Source organism: Pseudopipra pipra, chromosome 1 (assembly GCF_036250125.1).
Source record: "Pseudopipra pipra isolate bDixPip1 chromosome 1, bDixPip1.hap1, whole genome shotgun sequence".
In the NCBI taxonomy this organism is placed as follows: domain Eukaryota; kingdom Metazoa; phylum Chordata; class Aves; order Passeriformes; family Pipridae; genus Pseudopipra; species Pseudopipra pipra.
The window spans coordinates 27,812,129-27,830,544 of record NC_087549.1 but is presented as its reverse complement, the minus strand read 5'-3'; the positions used below and the strand labels follow the sequence as shown (position 1 = coordinate 27,830,544).

The 18,416-nt window shown below is 36.6% G+C and overlaps 1 protein-coding gene across 11 annotated transcripts in view; it reads left to right on the top strand.

Moving 5' to 3' along the window:
- Positions 1–18,416, top strand: part of RALYL (RALY RNA binding protein like) — a 406,719-nt gene that overhangs the window by 115,541 nt on the left and 272,762 nt on the right. The window lies entirely within an intron of this gene.

Genomic DNA, 18,416 nt, shown 5'->3' with positions numbered 1-18,416 from the left:
TGTACTTCTACTCAGCAGTCCAGTTTACAAAAGAATACTATTTTTCCATTGTGTAAAACAGGGGGAAAAAAAGAAAATTGCTGCAAAGACCATCTCAAATATGTGACCCTGCACAACAATATTTGAATTTCTTACTCCCATTAGTTTAAAGTAATTAGACTGCCTGTGCACCTTTGTTGATAATCTGTAACACAGAGGAATGAGGTTATTATTTACCAGCACTGTAGAATTTTGGTTGAAGACACCAATTTCCCTGAATTTCTGAAAGGCTATTGCTGGGTTTTTTTAGTTCACAACCTCTGTCTCTCTCTCTCTCCTCTTTACATTTGTGGATAAGCGGTTAAGATGAACTAAATTCAAAATAAGTCAGCAACTGGCTTATAAAGCAAATTCTATTTGATGACAGTGCTGACTTGTCACTGATATCCCAGACAAATCAACCATGCATTTTATAGTATCTATCTTATAAAGAGGAGTTGCTGAAACAGGAAAATATAAAACCTCTATCCTCGTGGTGAAATGACATAATAAGTGATTTTTTGCCTGGTCTTTAAGAGTCAAAAATTCTTGTTAGTTAAGTGTCATCGTAACACTAGTCCAGCATTTCTGTGAATTTTCCTGACTTCCACACTTTATTCTAATTGAATTGCAGTTTATTATAGCTATTTTAAGGATCAATACTCCTTCACAGGGGCAGGATGAATAAGAATCAATCTGAACACTTCAGCTCCTTCATCAGGAATTGCTTCAAACAGCAGCCCTTTCTCTGCAGTAATCTGTGTGATTCTGTTAGCAGCATCGGTCACTGACAACAACACATCTGAACTGTGTTTCTTTTTCTGCTCACCGGGATCTTTCACTGTTACAGAGACCAATATTCTTTCTTATAAGGTTAGAAAAGATCCATAATAGCTTTTATACCATTATATTTTAAACTCTAGATTTCATTAAAACACTCTTCAGCTCCTTCACTTTCAGCCTCCTTGTTGCTTATGAATTATTCAGGGTAGATTTCACTTGAGGTAAATAGTTTGATTTGAAGGTTTTTGTATCTGGATTTAGATGCAACGAGAAGAGTTAAATGCTCAGAATTTTAAGTGAGGAGAATTGCAGAGGCTCAGCTATTAAGATGGAAGACATTTGTCGTTAGTGCTCTGGGGCTGCCATTGAGATCTCAGCACGGTGCTATTTGTCATTCCAAAGTAGGAAGGCATTATGATGCCTGGAGTATAAATCAGCCTTTACATGGTGTCGAGTCCTGAAGCACTTTCAACACTCTAATCCACTTCTGAGTTAACAGAACATTTTTGGTTTTACAAGCTTGAAAGTTTCCTTTTTTAGTTAACCCTGTCATCATGTTATTAATCATTATTTTTTTTTCTAGAATTTTATATATCTCCCCAAATACAATTCTTAATGTTTTGCTTCAAAGTGCAGTGATGTCACTGAGCTGAGCTTTAGCTTCAATCATCTAGAAGAGATGAAATTTTAGCAAAATTAATTTTAGTAATTCTGCTCATGTAAATAGGAGTACTGGCGTGTCCTAGTAGCAGGCTGAACAGGCCAGCATTATCTGGATCTCGCACCAAAGGATGATGTCTGTTCTTAGTTTCCTTCACTCATTTTCCTTCACTGCATGGTATCATGCTAGTGTTACCTCACGGGCAAAGTTGGAACGAAAGAGTAGCTGTTTCCATGTGTTTGTTTTCACCATAGGTCTGCATTCAAGTAGTCAATCTCAGCACAGCAAAGCAAACTCTTTTAAATGCTGATTATCTTCTTTTGTCTGGGCATCTAGTGTACATACAAAGGATCAACACAGAAACTATTCATACTGTAGGTTGTCAGTTCATTGAATTTCAGTTTCTGTTCTTGCACTGGCTGAGTAAACATTTTAACCACCAGTGACCATTTTGTTTATTGCATATTGCTATATATAGTATTATAGAGATTTATTCAGGCAGCACAATCGTGCAGTCAGTTGAATTTACAGTGCTTTTACAGGTGGAGTTGTTAGCATTAATGAAGTCTACTAAAACCACATTCTTTTCCTGCCAGGCAGCACAGTCTGCATGCTCTGGCTGATGCTTCCCTTGCTAATATGCAGCGATGGAGTCAGTGTTATGAAGCAGCCAGTTACTACCTGTGAACTGACAGTAACCCCAGTTCAGCTGAATATGCTGGTAACAACCTATTTCTGTGCTATGCTCCAAACCCCCGCTGGTGCAGTGATGTTGGGAAATCTCTGCCATGCCAGAGAGCTTGAGTGGAAGGAGAAGAGCTAGATTCATTCAGACCAAGGTGTTACCACTCACTTTGGAGAAATGCAGGTCATACTTCCAATTATTTAGTCTGTGGAACAGAGAATCCTGAAAAGGCAGGAAATCATTGAGGACAGTGTTGTCAGATTTATTTGTTTGTCTATTCTTAACTTTCATACAGTAGATCATAAATGATTGTAGCTCAAATTTAAGTCACTGTGATCTCTGCTAAAGAGCTTCTTTTCCTATAAAGCTATCCTAAGTTGTTATTTTCATTTAAGTGCTCATGCTCACTAAGGAAGTATAATAATTTAGGGGCAGAGTGATTGCTTGTTCTAGCAGTACCACCATGAAATTATAAAACCTCTCATTAATCTGTACTTTGATGAGGTCCTGGAATGGCAGGATTAATGACATTCCACTGTAAATTATTCAAATCCCTGCTTGTGCACAGACTAGCTCTTTGGAAAAACACGCAAGTGATACTGAATCTTTTACTTAAAGAAAAACTTAGAGAAAAACAACAGTGGTCTAGAGACATAAATTTGCTCATTTATATTGTGGGTCATGTGAATCTGCCTAACAGTAGGCAGATTTTCTTTTTTCTTATTATTTTTTCTGCATGTAATTTTAGTTCTAAAAGTAGTTTACTCATACAAAAGCTGCTTTTCCTATCCCCCCATCATTTTAATTTTATCTTTTTGGCCCCATAGAGTACACTGAGAGCTATGTACCTAGAGTAGCTTGATGACATTAATTTCATTTGGCCCACAAGACTTTCCTGGCTGCTTATGTTTCCCTTGTGTCACATCAGCCTCATCAAATCCTATTTTTCCTCTTGGCTCCTTTCTGTCAACCTGCATTCTTCTGAGCATTGTCTTTTCAGCCATATCTCATCCCATGCAGTGCTTTCAATTCTTGTTACCATTACATCCCCTGTGAGGACTATAAACCCTGCTCCTGGTGCAGCAAAACTATGTGGATTTCATGGCCAGGACAACCTTTCTCTATGGAAAAGAAAAATGAGCATGCCACTCTCATATTTTAAGATCTCTTCCAGAAATTCACGGACTTGAATGTCAAAGGGACTACTAGTATTTCTGGTATGGTCCTATAAACAGCTCACAGAATTACTTCCTCAGTTATCCCTCTATACAGCTGAGTAAGCTGTGATTAAAAGGCATCCTAGATCAATCTACAGGAAACAATACATCTAACAATGGAGAGTTTTCCACATCCTTTAACTGTCATTGATTAAATGTTTATCAAGTGTTCAGCTGGGAGTCCCACTCCTACTCATTGCTTTCATAGATGTTTCTTAGACAAAAGAAAAATTGTCCATTTTAGTTTCACACAGCACTCTTCTATGTACTACAGTGTACCCTATTGATGTCACTTGGAAATTTTTGTCAGGTCAAGAGCAAGTCCTTATGCATGGCAAGTTAAATTTAGTATCTTTCCATTTTTCCATCTTGTAAGTGTAAAAACTGAACACAGTACAGACTGTGTTGTACATAGAGTCACTCTGCCTGAAAATTTCTTTTTTCTGTATTGAGGAATTACACTAGCCATTGTTGCAGTAGCTTTCTGTTGACAGCGTTCAGTAGAGGAAAGCTCAAATAAAACCAATTGGAAAAATCATCAGAAAGCAAAATTCCATCAATGGACTGTGCAGTCGAGAAACGTCAGTTAAAAGACCCTCCTGGTTAAGGAGTGGTTTTTTCCTCACACAGTACCATTCCCAAGTTCTACTGATAAATTCTACTGATAGAGGTCATCCTTTAATTTGGTTGTGCATGGTCCTAAGGCTGCTGTGCTGTTCTGTGTGTGAGTGAGTATCACTGTACAAGAAAGGATGGCTCCCCAGAGACTCTACCTCACCTATCATCACTGGGCTTCTCTGCACCATACTTTAGTATGCACTATGGAGTAACAATCTTTAGAGTAAACTATTTATGTATCTAAAAATTGAGAGTAGACTTGCTACACCAATGCCTTTGGAGTCCTCAGCGTTCTACAGTCCACTAGAATATTGCTGCTTGCTAAGCTCATACTTCTCATATTACATAAGCCTGTTTTAACAACACAAAAAAGCCCCAGATTTCAGGGACTTTGTTTAAAATCTTTTATGGCACTTTGTCTTTGAAACTGCTGTAAAATTGTAATGGTTTTCATTTTGATTTGCTGGCAAGAAACAAGTTGACTGCCCTTTCTTTGAAAAACTTAAAGGCTGAACAGAAAATTATTTTGCTGACGCACTAGATGCTTTTTGCAACTGAACTGATTTTGTTCAGTAATAAAAGTTGATTGGTATAATGAAAAAATGTTTTATGTAAGCATCATACTACTGCACTACTGCAGCCCTTCAGCCTTCAATGAGACACTCAGGCCACACTCATTTGAATCAACAGGCTTATCCACACAGTACAAGTTCAGAAGAGAAAACATCACCCTCAAATTATTTCTCTTTTTTTATATGCTCAGATTAAGGAACAGCATGTTAACACGATCTCTGAAATGTATGCATGTGTATATATTTATGTAAAGAAATGCATATATTCACATATAAACAAATACATATTATTTATATCCCTTAATTTATGTTCCACACAGCAGTTTCTATTTGTCTGGGAGCCTGTGGCTGCTATTTCTTTGTTAACTGATAGTAGCTGGTAGTTTCTGAGCAAGCTTTCTGAGAAACAGGTTGCCATTGCACAAACTGTTACTGTTTTTTTACTGAAACTCAAGAAATCACTGATGTTTTATATTGCCAATTCTGTACCATCTAATATAAACTTAAGCTAGAGATAGATGCCTTGATAACTGTCTGTTCACTAATGGTTTCTACTCAAGCAGTTTAATATCACTACTCATTCATTTATTGAGACACTTCTCTTTTTTTTTCTACAGCCTTCTTTGTCTTCTGTTACTGAAGCATTTAAATCTAAGAACTCGTACTCCCATATGCTGTAATTGAGTTTAAGTGTTAATTTTCCCAATTTCCTGAAGTATATGGTTAACAGGATTTCATATCTTAGCAATAACAATATTTTTTTTCACTGGAACAATGTAAAATGCTCATTGTGTTTCTGTTTCAAGTAATGGAAGCTACCCTCCTTGCTTAAGTACTAACACTCCCTTCATTTTCTTGATGAAACTTTTCAACCTGATGAAATTCCTCTGAAATCCCCACATAGTGCTACAGAAGATTCCAATTGCCTGATGCTGTTGAACAGAGGTATCTGGCACTTGTCTCAGTTCCTTTTTTGCTTGAAATTTATGTTAGATTATTATATTCCTCTTTTTGTTTTCTCAGTTTATTATTGAAAATAATTTCTGCAGAGTTTGGCAGCTTAGAACACCAAAATCAAAGGAGTTTAAGCTAACCAAGTCCAGTTCCTTACTGCTGTTGTAAGAAACAGCTTGTCTAACTCTATCTATAGCTACTCAACGAAGCCGCTAAAATCAGTATGCCTGTTGTTCAAGGAGCTATGATTTATTCAGAATTCCAGACTCAGCTTCCCTTACCCATGTATACTGTCTTTTGGTGTCGTTCATGTTTGCAGCTAGTTTCTGCTTCACAGAAGGGAAAAATGTCTACATGAGGTTAAGACAGATTCTTAAGTCCAATAAATTTGTCACAAAACCCATAGATTTTAGTCAGAGGGCCCTACCTTTCATAAACTTAATTAATCTTTCAGCCTGCTGTGAGGGGCCAGATGTGCCACTGTTGTTATTTCACCCTTTCTAGGGGACAGAGCAGTTCCAACAGTTTCTGTAGGTGCACAGCATATTTGTTTGTTTTTCATGCTGGTCACACACAGAAGAAGGCTTCTTTAAATAGGTCTGGCAGAAGTCCATTCTGTCCCTCACTGTGGGAGCAATTAACTCTATTATATAGATAACCAAGCTCATAGAAATGAGGTATGGGTACCATTACATGCCCCTGCAACATTTGTTTAATTGCTAAAGCACTTGTTTATGCACAACTTTGTTGGAAGAAAATGTATTAAACTATAAAACAATGATCTGTCAGGTGTAAAGCCTGCAACCTTGGGGGGATCATTATACAGCTCAGATCAGAAGAATTTAAGAAACTTTGTCATATATCAAATGTCTGATACCTAAGTTTCATCTTGCAGTTAGCTATCAGGCAGTTTTATGGACTGTCAACATGAAGAGAGTATTTACATATTTTTTATCAGCCAGTAATCGGTATTTTATAATTTGTGTTTTCTGTCTTCTTGTATTACACTATATCATGTTGTTCATAAAAAAACTCAGCATTGTCATATTAACTAAGTTACCTCAAAGCATCTGATTTACTTCCTTATAGTTGTTTGGAAGAACAATGAAATTAATGATTTGTGTTCAGGCCAGTGGCAGCTTTGATACTTTTTAGCTGGCAGATATATCAACAGAAAATTTTATGGTAGACGTGACTATGCAAATATGTGTAATGCAATGGAAGTTTAAGAGATCAATATTGTACGAAAAAGGAACAGCATATGCTATTCATTATCAAGCTAAAACTAGCTACAGAAGAATAAGTACCATACCTGTGTAAGGATGAAAAATGTTCCATATTTTGTAGCTTTCTCCTGTATATTTCTTTCTGGCTAGCCCTGATTACCACACGCCTTTTCCTGCAGACTTGGATATAGGCAGGGAAATCACCACTGAGGGAAAGTGCTCAGGTTTATATGGAAATTCAAATCTTATTGCATGTCGTGACAGTTCCATTTCACAATTACTTCTGGAGACCAGTGGAAGAAAGTTGCAAGGTCCTTTCAAGGTAATGGCCATTCTTTATCATTCTGCAGAATGAATTTTATCGCGGTTTATGAAATTTTAGCGGGGGATTGAAACCTCTGTACCCTAGATAAGAGCCATCTCTAGTTGAAGCCTTATTAAAAGTTATTCATTCCTGGAAAAGTGTGCCAAACTTGCATCTTAAATTTTGTGTGTAATAACCTACGTAAGTATTCATGGTGAGATACACTTCTTTGCCTTACATTTATTGAGTTAACCATACAATTTTAATTGGTGAAGGGCAAACAATAAATTTACTTCTTTATGATTTTTGCTGAACCTGAGTTGACCGTAAGTTGCTGTATTCAAGTAATCTGTCCCCCATTATGTGGCAGTTGCATCTACTTTACAATAAGCTGTTGTTTAAGAGTGACAGTTCTTTCTTAGTAGTCTGTTATCTTTACTGTTTGTTATCTTTGTCATCATGTATTTAGATGCCAAAATTAAAAAAAAGGGGGGGGAAAGCATAGTTTCTGTCCCTATGGGCTTGCTAGAGTAATTAAGACCCTGTAAGTAAGTTCAAGCTTCTGGAAATTAAAACATGACCTTAAGTCTAAACAAATTGTTTAAATTATTATTTTTTATCTGAGACTATTTTCTTATGTGATTTTTTAAATACTGATTGTTCTTGGGAAAGTTGAAGCAAAAGTTACTTCTCCTGGGAATCTAAACCTTCCCATATCAATGGTATTAATTTCTTTCAGTCCTCTTAAGGCATTAGATCTGAATTCTGTCAGTGCCTGAGGGTTAAGTATAAAATACCATTTTCAAGTTATCTAAAGATAGCTATTGATGCTAATTATCTTTGGAATGGAAGAAAGTGGTATGGTCACGTACTGAGCAGGGTAAAATATGAGAGAAATGTTTTAAATTATGGTATGTTGTGCTTTAGAATATGTTGTTGTAAAATCTAATCTGGAGACTCTAAACTGCTTGTTGAAACTCCAGCATACTTTTGAAACATCCAAATAGTTTTCCATGGTGGTCTATCACTCAAGTATTGATCCTGGCTGCCTATGACACTTTGAAATCTAATGACCTGACAGTCCAAGGCCTTATAGCTGCAGGCTGTTTCTTCCAATATCTCATAATTGTCCTGCTTGTTTTTAAGACTACCTATATCTATTTCTCATTTTAGGTCAGATGACCTCGGAGTATCAAACTGTAAGCTGTTAAAATGAATAGTCCTTTGACTTACACAGTGGCTTTCTCAGAACTTTCAGCATTGATGATAAGCCACTTTGCTCAGTGTGGCTAACTTGCTTTCATTGTATGCTTCAACTGTGCAGATAAAAGCTTTGAAAATTAATTACAGACTTTCTTCAATCCAAAATGTAAAAAATTACATACACAACCCTGGTTCTGAATTTTTAATAATCTTTTTTCTCCTCCATTCACAGCATCTTTTTTTCAGACAAGGTAAAACTCTCCAGAAATAGCAGTGCTCAGTATTGGTATAAACTGTCAATTTGGGGTTGATAAATTATCCCAGATATTCCTTTCAGCTGTGTCTCTCAGAGCAACTCATTCAAACACCTTTTGGAGGTAAAATGGTAACTGGGGAATGCTAGCACATGTACTTGAAGCTTTTCTGATTCTAAAAGCTTCTTGCTATGCTTTTATAACAACCACACAGGCATTGAGCTGTCTTTGTTAGCAGAAATCTATTTCTGCTACCTGGGAGCCACTTGGACTTTATGACATCTGAGAGTACTCTGACAAGGAGATTGGAGATATTCTGTTTACTATAAAAGCTTCTGACTGAAGTGCTGCAGTTACAAGGCAAACCTCTAGACCTGCAGGCATGGTTATGCAGCAGTAGAACGAGTACTTCTCAGTGAGATCATACTTGATCTGTATTTCAGGGTCTTTTTTATACAGAAACAGATCTTTTGGGATCTGTGTGAACAATTTTTTCCTGTGTCACAATATAAGCTTCCAGGAACAAGTTACTCTGTACACAAAACTGCTTCCCCCAGGCTGCTCATCATTGCAGTGAAGGAAGTAAATTTTCAGGCTGATCTAGAGAAGCTGGAATGTAGCTTTTAAGTGGCACAGTCTGATAAAATGAGAAAATACATCCGAATAATAGATTTCTTTTTATAATGGTGGTATTTTGAGTTATTCTATGAAAACTGACCCATTATACTTTCATACTTGTTCTGAGGTAATTGATCAAGTATGACGTGAGTGCTGCTCCATAAATTCTACATGATTTGGTGGCTACAAAGGACAGATGAAATTAAATATCATTCTTAGACATTTGTACAACGCATTGCTGGTTAATGACATTTTAACCAATGAGATATTATGGCCATTTTTTTGGATGACCCCTCACAGACTGTCCTACCACGATCAATCAAGACATAACCTGAACGCATAACCATTAGGAAAACAGAACTTAATTACTCATGTATTAGACACAGATTTTTAGGCAGAGTGAGCTGTTAGGAGGCCACAGGCAATAAAGAATTTTTCATACTCTTGTTTGGATGTCAATAGCACAAATGTCATAGAGTGAGTGTCTGCAAGACTGTACAGGCCAGTGAGTGATCAGAGTATTTTTTCCAGGAAAGGGATCCTCAACATCGCTGCCTGCCAGAATCAGTGTCCAGCAGTGACAAAGCAGTCCTTCAGAGCAGACATAGGGAAGCTGGCACAGGGCATAGCCCTTTTTCTATGCTACCAAAAATGCAATGCTTGCTTAAATATCATTGTGAAGGGCATCATCGATGCTTTGATATGTTTACTTTCAAACTGAGTCAGGAGGTAAACTGTGACTAATATTTTGTTGTGTATTGACTGGTAGCCTCTATTGATTCCCCTATCTGTACTTATGACAATTCATGTTTGCACATTTTTAGATCGTGGGATTCCGTTCAACTAGAAATGATTGCTTTTTCTGATGTGCAGGGTCTTTTTCCTGTAGAATTTAGTACCTTAACAACCAAGCTATCTTCTATTATGTGAATGGGTATTTCAAGAATAGATATTTTAGAAAGCTTGTATCTCTATAATCAGTTCTCAAACTATTTGCTTAGAATTGTAATGCAGTGCAAAACCAATAACCATGATGATCATCATAAAACACAATATAGGCTGAAGAACAAACAGCTATGGCTGCTGTTCTGCTTGTTACCTTGAGAGTCTTGAACATATTATATAGCTTACAAAGAGGTTGATGCACTTGCTTCTTTCTCCAAATGAATAGAAGCTGGTGAACATTTGACTTTGGGATTTACTTTTCAAGTATGCTAAGACAGTTATTCTAAATACCTGTAGTCACTGGTGCATTTTTATTTCTTTAGACTAATTTAAAAAGTCCCCACATCTTCCATGAAAAATGCAGAGAAACAAAAATGTCCTTATTGATCTCTCTTAGGTCTTTCACTTGACCATGCTGAATTCACAGTCATTGATGAGGAAAATGCAACCTTCAAAATGTTAAAGTCTATTAAACTAGACCAGCCTAATAAGGTTGTGTGTAAATTACAGAAGACTGAAACCTGCAACCACTGAAAACTTAAAATTACTGGCAGAGCCACATTTTCCTGTGGCAAATTTTCAAATAAAAGCTCTACTCTTTTTTATTGTTATAGCCTGCACTAGCAGAAGGAGGAAAGATATAGTTTCTCATAACTTAAAAAAAGTTTATGTATTGTCACAGACACATAATGGAAAAGAAAATTAGCAAACTATTCAGACAGAATAAAAAAAAAATCAATTATCCCATTCCAAATAAATGATCAATTTCCTGACACTTTAATGCTTTTTATTTAAAAATAAGCATCTTACTATTCATCAAGCATAATTGAAAAAATCTATTACTGCAAAATGGTTCTAGGAAATTGTTTTTTGGTACTTCATGGTTCCAAGTCCTTTTGCAGAAAACAACAACAACAACAACAAAACTAAAAGAAAAAACCCTACAGTCAGATGTCTGACTGTACTGAGAGGATAAATTTCAGCATAAATCTCTCTTGCATGCCTTCTGTGTAATGTCTGGACCGTAGATACAAGGAATTAATTATTTTTCCCAGGCATTTTGCACTTTTATCCTCTGCATTTAAACTAAATATAAAACTATTGTGGAATTAAAGTCCTATCCTAAAATCTTTTTATAAAGTTGTGTCATCTTATCCATGCAATAAGATTAATCATGTAATATACACTGTGTATTTATTCATCTATAGGAATACAAAACTCTTGTCTGCTCTCAGCCTTGCTATACAGTACAGAGTAGAAAGAAATCAATGTAATAAAATGGTATTAACAAATTACTGAATTTCCACAGAATGAATATAACTAAAGCCTTAGGTATTTTTGTTTATTTCCCATTTCTATGATTAGCCAGTTCTAGAGCAGGAAGAGGGAAATTAATATAAAATTCAGTTCTTATGTTTTTATCTTCATTTTATTGATCCAAAATAAACTCAGTATATTTGGAGGATGAATTCTATTAAGCAGAAATAATCAAAGGATTTAGAAAGGCGTCGTAAAAATATCACCTTTTTTACTGATAATTCGTAGTCAGCATAGAGGTTACTGAAACAATCATAACAAATATGAAGACTACTTGCACAAGAGGAGGAACAAAAACAAGGTCCTTGGACTTAAATTGTTATGGAGTCATGACATGTGTTAGAGAAATATTTCACTTTCTCTAAGATAGAATAAAAGTTGCTACTTATTTTTAGGTGTTTTTTCTCTTCATGGGAGAGAAGAGAGATGAGGAAGAAAATATATAGGGAAAAGATATAAAGGAGAAAGAAAACATATAGGGAAGGAAAAAACCCTCCTTTTTCACTTTTTAATAATTTGACATTAGGCTCTTGGAGAAGACGACCTCCAGAGGTCCCTTCCACACTCGACCATTCTGTGACTCTGTTTACAAGGGAGAGGCAGAAAATGAGATCCATAATTTTCATTTTAGACAGTAATTTCTTTTAAACTGAATTTTTCCTTTACAATATATTTGTCTGATCAATAAATATTCCATATTAAAGACATGGCACACACTTGGGGATACTGAAAGTATGTCCAACTAGAGTATTTTTTCTGAAATAATTCAATGGAAGTTTGAGTGTCCTACTATAATGATGTACTTTAATCTGTTTCAGAAACCTCCGCTATTAGCTGGTCTTGGCTACTGGAATAGCCAAACCAGTGGTATAAATCATAAAGCAATTTTATTAGGACCTTGCAATATAGAAGCAAAGTGAAACCTGATGTACTTCAGATTAGGTTACTTTTTGCATGTATTAATGTCTTCCCTATCTCTTGGCTATGATAAATTGTAGCACGGATATGCTTATTTAAAGGTTTTAAAAATGACAATGAAATAAACCAGATATACTGGGAGGGGCTAGAACTCATAAAGGTATATTGTGCCTATATTACCACCTTTTGTCGTGTATGACAAAGGGGCGAGAACATATGGGATGAATTGAGATATTCTTGTGGGGACAAGAAGTACATATATGTAGATTTTATTTTTCCTCTGAATCAGAGAACAAGATGGCTAGTGAGGGGACTTTATGCACATGTGTTTATATTATTTAATAAACAATATTATATGGATAGGAAGCTAGCAGTTGTCCTTTTTTTCCTTCTATCCATAAATCTGCCACATCACTGAATCTGACAAAGTGAAACTCTCTAGCTTTCAGTTTGCGCATAACACTGTTGCCAAACTTCATAAAGATATTTTATGGCCTGTTGAAGTGCTAAGATGCTAGACTTCATGAAAAATGAAGTCTCTAAAAGGATTGGAGCTGTATCACTTGAGGAGTTTAAAAATATCACTGAGAGTCACAGCTATTAGTGACAGCACTGTGGAGAAATCTCACTCTGCTTATGACATAATTCTGTTATAAAATATCCAAGCACATGGTGTCACTAATGACGAGCAACTTTCACCCAGGAAGGTTTCTAGGTTCAGGTTAGAGTCTTTTAAGATTACTTTGTGTGGCAAAAGGAGTAGTGGCACAGGCTTTCTCACTGCCTTGGTCTGTGAGAAATGCAGGGTACAAGGTATGGCACAAATTCACCAAAGCAGGAGCTGCTATAGTCCTGTGCTTTCTACTGATCTCACTCAGGCATTTCTGGGTTTTGCTTTACAGACAGTGGCTTTGGTTCACCAAGCAATGAGCTGTTTCAGAAAGATATGATCAAGAGGTCAAATCACTAAAAGATGAAAGCTTGATTTAGCTTCTGGAATTTCCTGGTATGCCATCGTAAGAGTATCAGGACTTTCGCAAGTGAAGGGATAAGAAAGCCCATTTGGGGAGACAGTACTGTGATAGTCCCAATATACTGTACCTTAAGCACTGTAAAATCTTATTAGTAATATCTTTGTTGCTATTTCATGGTCTCATAACCTCCTGTCCCATCAATCCGAGTCATCAGCACTGATTTCTGCCCCTCCATTCCCCAGATGCATGTTTCCACTATATAACCACTACCAGAACTTCAACTTTGTAAGAAGTTCATCTAGAGTTCACCTCTTCAGGAATATACACACAACAAAGCAAAAATTTATGTGTTCATTTATTTTTATTTTCACTCAAAGCACTTTTTGGTTCAAGTCCAGTGTGCACAAGAGTCTAATTCTTCCAATATTTTCCTGTAGGGAGATTTCTACTCTAGCATGTGGGTTCAGTCAATCCCAAATTTATCACCCAGCTAAAACATGTTTTTCTACCCATGACTCCATTTTCTCATGTAACTGCAGACAACTTTGCTCTAGATTCTTCAGTAATCTGTTTAAGAGCAATGTTGTTGAGATGACCAAAGCTCCGTTATGAGGTAACACATTGCTGCTTTACCTGGCATTCAGAATGTGAGTTAATAGCTACCTTGAGTCTTTTCACACATCCCTGAAGGTAGATCATCTGCCAATTTTAAATATTTAATTGTTTGTTCTCTATCAAATTTCTTAGGAATCTGAATTTTCTCTGGCACAGATATTTTTATATTAAAATGAATAAGTTTTTTTCATTAATTTGATCTTGTTTTAAGAAGTCCTTTGTTGAAGTGGTTGATTGTGGTGGGCTGACTTTGGCTGGTTGTAAGGTACCCATCAACAGGCTCTATCAGTCTCCCTCCATCAAAAGGACGGGGAGAAAATATGACGAAAAGCTTGTCTGTTGGGATAAGGACAAGGAGATCACCATTACAGGCAAAACAGGCTTGATATGGGGAAGACTAAATTAATGTATTGCAAATTAATAACATAGTAGAATAATGAGAAATATGAACAAATAAAAACATCATACCTCCACCCTCTCCCTTCTTCTCATCCATCTTAGGGCCATCTGGAACTATGTCTGTCCAACATGGGAACAGCTTCTGGTGCCTTCTCACAGACGCCACCCTTGCAGCCCCCTCCCACTAACAAAAACTTGCCACTTAAACACAATACACTGACCATTACAGAAGCCCTCCAATTTGGTTTGTGGTCATGGGTCATTTAAATTTAATGTTAAATGAAGCCATCATGCTTTTTACTTTTACCAAGGTACTAGAACTATGAAAAGTTTTGGAATAGAGTTCCATTCCCATCCCAATTAGATGAGTGGCACAGTCCAACCTAAATAGTTGCCTATTCTCCCAGCATCCTTCATCTTAGGTCTGTGTATCAACCTTAATAAAAAAAGTATGTGTTTAAGTTCTGGAGAGCCAAGGTAAAAGTGTTTGCATTACTTCTCAAAGACAAATCCAAAATTCCTTTCCTTTGACACTGTCCCAAAACTGGTTGCTGCTAGGTTTAGCTGAGGATGAGCAAAAATTCTGCATAAGGCACTGGCTGCGGCAGAGGGTGACAGAAGTTCATCTAACATGTGAGCTGTTCGTACTCTAACTGCTAGAAGCTGAACTTATAATAGCCATGACAACCTAAATGGACATTGAAAGTGTATATCAGCCTTGAAAATGTCAGATGATAGGACGGTAAAGCCTTCAGAAGCAGCAGAACTTGAGGGGCAGTAGAGTTCAAAGAAAACTTAAGTCTGAAAGTCTATCAGGGTTGTTACTGACAGCTTCCACAGGCATATGATGGCTGATGCAACATATTCACTACGTGGTTTAATATTTAAGCAAGAAAAATTGTCCTTGAAATGAGGATCATAGTCTCCTCCATAGTCCAATCATAGTCTATTGTAAAGGATAGCCTTGTGTAAATAATTCTGCTGTACTTGGAGCACAAGGCAGTAGCTGCAATGACCATATACCCATGCAATTGTGAGTACTTCACAATAACATTGAAACTCTCACTCAAGTGTGCTGGTTGAAGGTTCTTCATCACTGCTATATGTCTACCAGCCAGAGGGTCAAAAGAAATAGTCACATTGTGTAATGGGCTTCTCAGACATTTTTGTTTACCTTCTGGGCATGTGAGTTCTTTTATATTCTCTCTTCTGTCATCGTCCTGTTCTTATTTGCACCAGACTAGCTGTCACATCAACATTAGGGTCTACAGAGTAAGTCATATGAGGAGTGGCTGAGGGAGATGGAGTTTAGCCTGGAGAAAAGGAGGCGCAAGGGAAACATTACCACTCTAGTCTCTACATCTACGTGAAAGGAGATTGTAGCCAGATGGGGGTAGGCTCTTCTCCCAGGCAACAAGCAACAGGACAAGAGGAAATGGCCTCACATTGCACCAGGGGAGGTTTAGATCGGTATTAGGAAAAAATTCTTCACTGAAAGTGTTGTTAAGCATTTGCCCAGGGAAGTGGTGGGATCACCATCTGTGGAAGTGTTCAAAAAATGACTGGACATGGCTCTTAGTGCTATGGTTTAGTTTACATGGTGGTTTTCGGTCCAGGGTTGAATTCAATTACCTTGGAGGTGTTTTCCAACTGTAATGATTCTATGATTCGAAAATTTAGATTCTTTGGAGCAGATGTGTTAACTTGGCTCATCACCAGAGGCGGAGTTATGAGGCAGACTTTGTAGATGATAGATCAAAGAACAACCTGTGAGGTTATTGAGTTCATATTTGTGTTTTCTGTCTTCATAATTTCCAAAGTCTCCTTATATCCTCTTTTGTTTCTGGATGCCTAGATTTTGCACTACAAATATCAATGTATGATAGAATTTGTCCATATTTGGGTTTTCCCTTACCTGAAAAGAAATAAAATTTTTCTTCAACTTCAAAATTTGAACATGCTTGTATGAAGCTTTTGAGTTATATTCTTCTTCAGTGGGAAGAATTTCCTTGGGTTCCTCTTATAGCTTCTCCTCCTAGGCTTTAAAACATCTTTCCTTTCTATATATTAGGACTTCCTTCTCATCACCATTTTCCCCCTTTTATTTATTATTTTAACAGGATGATTATATTGAAATTGGAGGCAATTATTCTGCTGTTTTCTATTAACTCATTCCATAAACAGATTTCAGATGTTCCAAATTTGATTAAAAAAAAAAGAAAGATATACAAGATGTCATCTGTCCAGGCATTTGATGACTTTGCAGGATTAGGAATATACTTATCTAATAAGTGGGTTTTTTCCTATAAAAATCTTTGATACAGCAGTTCAAAACCTGCCCAGAAGTGGCTTAAATTAGCCCATGTTGAAAAGGTGATAACCACACTTTTTATGTCATTGATATAATCAACATCGCAAAAACCCGCTTCCATGACTCTGCTTCTTGTGCTTATGCCATTGCACTTCACAGCTTTACAGGTCTTCATTTACACTAGCGTTGTCATGACATTTAAGAAAACCACCTGCTTTAAATTTTTCTTCTGATTTCTTAAATTTACTAAATGCTAGTAAATACAAGCAAGGCTTCTCATAACATAGGACTGAAATAGAAAAGAAAATCAAGATACATTAACACTGACAGTAAATGGGTATTTAATAATTTGTTATAATGATGAGGCACGCTACAATAGTCAGTATTATGCTCATTATCCAATGTAGAGAGTGATTTGTATTCATTAATATAATCACAGGTTCATATTCCAATATGTCCATGAGACGAGAAAGTTAATGTACAAAGGAAATAATAAAAAATATATTTAGAAGTGGTTAAGTGGGAAATAAAAACTACTTGAAGGAAGATAGCGTGATTTTTAAAACTAACTTGAACTGTTTGAGACTAAGCTGCTGCATTTCATGTGCTAAATCAAAGGGACTTTTCATTTAGTAGAAGTGGAGACAGTTATTAATGATGACCATTATTCCAGTTTCAGCTGGGATAGAGTTAATTTTTTTCTTAATAGCTGGTACAATTCTGTATTTTGAACTTAGGATGAGAATAATATTGATAACACAGTGATGTTTTAACTGTTGCGAGCATTTCTTACTGTAAATCAAGGACTTTTCAGTTTCCCGTGCTCTGCAGGTGAGCAGATGCATGAGAAGCCACATGGAAGCACAGCCAGGACAGCTGAGCTAAACTGGCCAAAAGGATATTCCATACCATAGAACATAATGTTCAGTATATACACTGAGGGTAGCTGTCCAGGAAGGGCCAATTGCTGCTTGGGATGGGTTGGGCATCGGTCATCTCTCTCCCTCCTATTTTTTTTTATTATTGTTATTTTTATAATTATTATCATCATCATCATCATTAGTATTATTAGTATATTCTACTTTGTTTCAATTATTAAACTGTTCTTATCTCAACCCATAAGTCCTCTTTTTTTTCCCCTGATTCTCCTCCCCATACGACTTGCAGCGGGAGGACAATTAATGAGCAGCTGTGTGATACTTAGTTTCCAGCCAGGGTTAAACCACAACAATTATCTGCAGCATTAGTAATCACTATCGATTATTAAATTCTTATAATGAAATTAAGAAACCAGTTGTCATAGATGGAGAGGTGGAGTAGCCTTTAAAATAAATAAATGAGAAACAAAGTACTGGAACCAGCTTTTCTCTTATCCTCACCCTCCTGAATGCTGCTGCCTCTCCCCCTTAAGTTGGAGAGCAAGAGAAAGGCTTCAGTGACCTTGATACATTTCCACATCTTTTCTTGGGAAATGAGAACAGACCTTACAAAGTTCACATGTGCATATTAAGCCTATAACCATCTGCTGCAATTATGAACAGTGTGGTGGTTACGTTTAGCACTTGGAGAGGAGGACTGAAGGTCAGCTCTGCTTCAGCTGTAGTCTAGCATCTTAGGTTGACTTGAACAAGTGAAAAATAACAGCAATAAATGAGCAGCTGAGATTTAAAGTGGGTTAGTGTGTGGAGTATTTTATATCAGGATTAACACCAGAGGATGATATGGTCATATCTCAGGTACAATAGGAACTGGAACATTCTTAATATCTTTGGGATGCTGGACTAGCTTCTTGATAGTTTGTTGTTTTTTTTTTTCCTTTTTGAA